The sequence below is a fragment of the Psammomys obesus genome, unplaced genomic scaffold (assembly GCF_907164565.1).
Source record: "Psammomys obesus unplaced genomic scaffold, mPsaObe1.curated_primary_1811, whole genome shotgun sequence".
Classification (NCBI taxonomy): domain Eukaryota; kingdom Metazoa; phylum Chordata; class Mammalia; order Rodentia; family Muridae; genus Psammomys; species Psammomys obesus.
In genome coordinates, this window is record NW_026585895.1 from 22,619,167 (window position 1) to 22,626,137 (window position 6,971).

The 6,971-nt window shown below is 37.7% G+C and overlaps 1 non-coding gene across 1 annotated transcript; it reads left to right on the forward strand.

Annotated features, from left to right (window-relative positions):
• The first annotated feature begins 207 nt into the window (after nucleotides 1-207).
• Nucleotides 208-352, forward strand: LOC129671838 (small nucleolar RNA SNORA48). The gene has a single exon (XR_008719426.1). It is a non-coding gene; the product is annotated as a small nucleolar RNA SNORA48 (small nucleolar RNA).
• Nucleotides 353-6,971: the final 6,619 nt, after the last annotated feature.

Here is a 6,971-nt window from a genome sequence, read left to right on the forward strand (position 1 = left end):
TGCATATTATTTATATTAAATAAAGTTAAGTAATTTAATAAAAATAAATTATATTACTATTAAAACATTATCAGGGTGTATAAAAAACAACATTCAACTACTCATAATCTATAATGAACCTATCTTAAATGTAAAGATATGTGTAGATTAAGATCAAGAGAAGGGAGAAAGATACCATAATAAAACTAATGAAAGAAAGCAAGTGTTTACCCTTTGACAATGGCCAAAGAGTCACCTTGTTGGTGGTGTTGTTCTTATATCAGTTAGGGACAGAGCAGAAAGCAGGCCTTCGTTCATCCTAGCTTTATGTCTGGCTTAGTGGCCAAAGCTGTTTTATGCCTACGACACATAAAAATCAAATCAAATCCAGGCAGCACAACACGAGAGGAGGAAGACAGTCAGAGACCTGTCTTCTGCCATGCTACCCACAGACCTGCTCTCAGGTGCACAGCACAGGAGGACCAGGCTGTAGACACCAGGCTTGCTGCCACACCACCCAGGAACCCACCAGCCTCGGGAGAGCCACCACAATGTGTGAGTATGTGGTGAGTGGCAGAGGTGGAGAAGTGATCCTACCCCTTTCCACCTCCAACAGTCAGAAAAGCTGCCCACAGGGTCGTGAGTGCGGGAGAGCTAACCCTGTCCCTCACCAGCTGCAGCACGCCTAGGGGAGACAGCACAGCAGAGCTAACCCTGGTGGCCGGTCGCAAGTGAGCCACTCGAGGATGTGAGCTGCTGCCCACTCTGCTGCCATGAGGTGTGGCCTGGGTATGTGTTGAGTGTTGCCATCTGTCCCTTGCCACTTGCCACCTGAGGCAGTCGGGAGAGCTAACCTCTGGGTCATGAGCGTATGTGAGCTGGCTCTGCCCCTTACCAGCTACAGAACTTGGGAGACTGGGCCCGGAACCTTGACTGGGCAGTACAGTGGAGCTGGCTCTGGTGGCGTGGGTGCGGGTGAGCCAGCCATGAGGGGATGTAAGCAGGTAGAGCTGACCCTACCTTCTGCTGATGGCGGCGTTGGGTAGTCTAGCTGGAGCACTGCTAAAGAGCTCACCCTGGTGATGGGGAGAAGGGAGAGCTGGCAGGCTGACCAGCTCAGCCTCCACCCAGGCCCAGATCCAGGGCTCTAAGTGGGGTCTGAGTTGGCCCACCCCAAAATCTGTATCATCTGCAAATGATGAGACACATGAATGATTGGGATCAACAGTCTTACTGATCCAAAACTGTAAGATCTCCACAACACAGAGCAACAACAGGATAACTCGGAGAAGTCCTGTTGAAGATCTAAAACTGATGATATCACATGAGCCAGAGATCTTGAACCAGAGCAATAACTCATGGCAATGAACACTTGTAAGGTGAAGATGTTTGGGCAGAAGGATATACTGTGTGACACCGTGACATACTACAGCTTCCACAATGAGACATTTTCTATGCTTTGTTTCTCTCTGTGTGTTTTTTTAATTGGGGGGAGGCATTGTAAGGGCGAAGGGCAGATATGAGGGGATGGGAAGAAGAGCAGGACTGGGTTATTGATGTGAAACTCACAAAGAATGAATAAAAATTTTTTTTCAAAGAAAGTAAGTGTTTATTCTAAATATCAGATAGAGTAGACTTCAGATAAATAAATGATAAGAAAAACAGAATTATAAGACCCATGTTGATTTTAAAAGCATAAAAATATTTAATGTGCATGCATGCAATGATTGTATCAAAATATATAAAGCCAAATAGAATTTCAGGGAGAAATACAGTAACCGACTTTGTTATATAGAATTGTAAGGAGTATATGGGAATCAATTTCCCTATAGCTCAATAGTTCAACTCCTTTGTATCAAAAATAGAAGAATCTAAAAGCCAGATAATAAAGTCAAATTTAACACCAAGTTTAACCAACTGGATATAATTGACATCTATACTATAGTTTATTCAACAATCAGAACAAATATTCTCATTAAGTGTACAAGAAACATTCAACAAGACAAATCACATTCTGTGCCATAAAACACTTTGACACTATTATTGTTTGGTTTTTGTTTTGTTTTGTTTAGTTTTGCATTTAGAAATCATTTACTATCTAATCTCAGACAATAATAGAATTGAACTAGGAGTCATTTAAAAAAAGAGTTGATGTGAGAAATCTTAAAATATTTAAATATTAAGCAATATATTCCAAGCAACACATGAAAAGCAAGAGAAATCAATAGGAACAAACTACCTTGATCTAAATAAAGGAAAATCAAAGAACAAAGACTGTGGGATATAGCTCAAATGATACTTAGAAACTCATGACATTACATGCATGTGGAAAAGATTTTAAAACAATAATCTAATCACCTTACAAAAACTAGAAAGAAGAGCAAATTAAATCAAAAGTATAAGAAAATAGTTTAAATCAATGAAGTTGAAAAATTGCAAGTCAATTGAAAAAAAACAATGAAACCAAAAAATACCTATTTGAAAGATCAATAAACTGACAGAGCATTTACAAAAAAGAGAAAGAGAAGACAAGACATTATTGATATCATAAATGATCAAGAGATTGTATTACGAATCTTTTAGACATAAAGATTTTGAAGAACTTTTGGTCTACCAATTTGGTAACCTAGAGGAAACAGAACGATTCCTTGAGAGATATGACCTACAAAAACTTAAACAAGGAAAACTATGCTGTCTATTAAATCTATAATCTAAAGCACCAAGTCCAGACAAGTTTACTTGTTAATTCTGTGAAATATTTATGAAAAATTATATCAATTCCGTACCATCTTTTCCAGGAAATGGAACTGAAACCTTTTTGATTATGAAAATCCAGCATTATTCACATGCCAAAACTAAATAAAGTCATACTTTAAAAAAGAAAAATACCTCATAAAAATACAAGCAAAAATTCTCAAAAAGAGGTTGAAAAATTGAATTCAACAATATATAATAGAAACTAGGCATGATGATAATGTGAAATTATTTAATTTCAGGCATTCATGGCTAGTGCAGCATTTGAAATCAATTAATGTATTCCATAGCATTACTGGACTAAAAGAATAAAAATTATCCACACACTACACTCCCATTCATCTAACAACACTTTGTAAAGTGGGAATAGAGAGAACATTGCAAGTAAAGAAAACATATAAAACCAAACATTAAATGTATACTTTAGGGTAGAAATACAGATTTCTCATAAAGATTAGAAACTATGCAAGGAGTTTATTTTTGCTATCTTATTAGAAATCCTGGAAAATTCATAAAGAAAAGAAAAATATGTGGTATATAATTAGGAAGGAGTAAATTAAATTGCCTTTGTTTTTCAGATGGCCTGAAAATATATACATAAAAAAACTGAAAGAATTGACATACAAACAAACAAAAACATTTGGAAATACTGAGCGGTTTTGAGAAGTTGTAAGCACAAGTTGTAATTATGTACACACAATTTAATTACCTTTTATAAATAATCAATAGACAAAAGGAATCTGAGACAAAAAAAAAACCCATAAAGCATCTGTATTGACATCTCCAAAAATGAAAGAATTAGGTGTAAATCTAGCAAAACATTTTAAGATCTCTATAAAGAAAATTAAAACAAAAACAAAGCAAAACCCACCTCTGAAAAACTAAGGAAATGGACTAATAGTCCATATTCATGGATAGGAAAGCTCTACATTAGTTAAAATGTCATTTTTTTCCCCAACTTTACCTACGAACTTGATGCAAAACAATATAAAGCCCTGCAAGGTATTTTGTAGAAAGCAACACACTGACCCACTACCCAGAATAGCCAAGAAGAACTTGGAGAAAGGATGGATGATTGACACTACTTTACCTGAAGAGGCTACAAAGCTATAATAATCCAAACACAGTTTTGTCCGTGGAAAAAGAAAAAGATGGGTTGCTTGGTGAGATAAAACCAACCTATCTCTAGAATAAAGCCACACAGATACACACAGCTAATGCTTGACAACTTAACAAAGGTAATAACACGAGTCAGTCTTCTCAATGAAAGATGCTTGAACAATTGGACATACAGGTGCAAAAAAATAAATTTATCCACAGATATTTCACCTCTCATAAAAACAGACTGAAATACTAATAAATAAAAAAAACTATAAAACATTATTAATTCCCCAGAAATCACAAATCTAGGTGCTCTTGGGTATTATGTTTTTAGTCACTGCAAGAAAAAAAAAAAAAAAACAAAAAAACAAAAAAAACAACCTGAAAACCAAAATTCAAATAAGAAAAAAAAAAATTATTTCATTTTGGATACAGATTTTAGTGATCACAGCTGACGGTTTTCTAGCTTCATTGTTCATTGTTTACTGTTTTGAGGCAGAGCATTATTGAGGAAGGATGTGGGCAGCAGAAATGCTTACCTCTTGGCAGCCAGGAAGCTGAGAAAATAGACCAGGAGAAGATGCATCATCCAAGTGCACATTTCCAGTGACCTGGGACATCAACCATGCAGGAGCATGTCAAAGTTCTTAGCACCTCCCGACAACGCCTTCTGATTGTAAGTCTATTAGCGGATCAACCTGCCTACTAGATCAGAGCCTTCACCTTCCAATAATTCCCTGGATCAGCTCGGGACCAGGCCTTCAAGACATGAGCCTTTGGGGGGACTTTATAGCTAAATCACATGAGGGATGGTGATAACTTTTGAAAATTATCATTATTTAGACACAAACACAAAAGGCATGATGCAAAAATAACTATTCTACTTCATTAAAATTACATTTATTCTAGGATGGAGAATTCGCAATTGAAATAGTCTAGACTGAGGAGGAAATGCTGCCTGGGCTGTGGTTTTGGAAAGGTTCTTGTTTACCAACTCTCTAAAATTACCTTTCCTACCAGTTCTCTGGCACCCGAATGCTTTCTTATTTGGGTGGTCTTACTCCTTTAAGTCAGGCATTGTTCCTGGAAATGAAACCTTTGTATCAGCTATTGCTGCATGACAAAACACTGACAAACTTGCTGGCTGAGAGCAACCATTTACTGTTTATAATCCTGTGGGATGGTTTGGGGAGGGCTTAGCTGCACTCTCTTCTTTGTTCTGCATGGCAGGGGTGGTGCCCACATACGCTTTTGTGGTTTAGTTGGCAAGTCAGCTGGTCCTGAGAGACCCAACTCATATTGCTTGGCTGTTAGCTGGAGTGGTGGGGTCATAGGGCAACATTTTTCTCAACGGTCCATATCATTGGCGCTGGCTTCTTCACTTGACAGCTAAAAACACTATCTTACCAGTGAACCAGACCACAAACATTTGCCTTGTGATGTTTTTGTGTTTGTTTTGTTGTTTTTGTTTTTCTTGTTTTGTTTTTATTTGTAATCTGTGCCATTAAAAACTGTCTGGGAGCTGGGGCAATGGTTTAGTGGTTAGGAGTACTTAGTGCTCTTCTTGAAGACCGTATTTGACTCCCAGCACCCACGTGGCAGCTCACAACCTAATTCCAGTTCCAAGGGATTCAATGGCCTTTCCTGACCTACACAGGCATTAGATATACATGTGGCTCACATGCATACATGTAGGCAAAACATTCATACATATAAAATAGAAATAAGCAAATCTTTAAAAAAAAGAGAGGATCTGGGGTGATAAAAATAAAACTAAACATGTGTTTTAAGACTTAAGTCCGGGGCTCAGCAATTGCTCAGAAGTTAGAAGCACTGGCTGCTCTTCCAGAGGAAGACTTGAGTTCAATTCCCAGCACCCAAAGAGCAGCCCAGAACCATCCGTAGCTTTGGTTTCTGGGGACCTAATGCCCTCTTCCAACATCCATGAGAAGCAGGTGTGCTTGTTGTACACAAACACACATTTAAGCAAAACACTTACGACATATAAAATAAATAAATCTTTTTTTAAAGGGTTTGTTAGTCAACTCCTATGAAGCCAAGTAGAATTTTAAAAGGACTGTGGTATCACACAGGGAATAATGAGTGAGAGAGTGGAGGGCACTGTGTCCAGTAATCACTACTGGTCTATGATTAAAAGAAAGAGAAAGAAAGGAAGGAAGGAAGGAAGGAAGGAAGGAAGGAAGGAAGGAAGGAAGGAAGGAAGGAAGGAAGGAAGGGAAAGGAGGAAAAAAATTTTTAAAAAGAAAATTACGTTTATTCATGATTGTTGGGAATGGTTTTGTGCACTGTGCATTCAAATATTGATTTCTGTACCCAGATATCTGGTTGCAGTCCAGATGCTGTCATTGCCATTATTATTGAATGATCCTCTGTCTCAATGTTGTATAAAAATTGTTCTCCATCACCTCTGATTGGTTAATAAAGAGCTGAACAGCCTACAGCAGGGCAGAGAGTTAAGGCAGGACTTCTGATCCCAGGGACGGGTACCAGGTAGGTCAACATGAGGGAGTCACCATGAAGCCATCAATGGAGCAGGAGCAGCCAGGGCAAGACTAAGATGGCAGGAAATGGGGCACATGTCTGAGAAGTTGCCAGCATAGTAGGGTTAGAACAGATGAGTATCTGCATAGCAATAGTGCTTGCAGCTTATTAATAAACATAATAGGTCTCTATGTCATTTGGGAGCTAGAGCAGGTATAGAAAAGCCCTTATTTTATACATGATTGGTAGCAAAATCAGATGAAAGAAACTAGGAAGGATAAAGACCTAACCAAGTTGCCATCATTGATATTGAGGAACTCAATGCCCAAGGTCATGTGATGGCTCATCTTTGTTATTTCTAGGAAATTTATGGTTTTCCATCTTACTGTTCAATTGGTTAGTTTTTGCGACAGGTATAACATCAAATAGATTGAGATTTTGTTGCATGTAGATATGTATAGAATGCAGATCAAGTTGCTATAGAATATTGATGGAGTATATAGAATTATCTCCAAAATAAGCCATACACTACGCCATAAAGCAGCAAAAATCATACATAATCAAGAAGCATATGAAATACATCAAAGAAATGCACGTGTAAGAATGGAAAAAATTAGAAAGGCAAATGATAATAA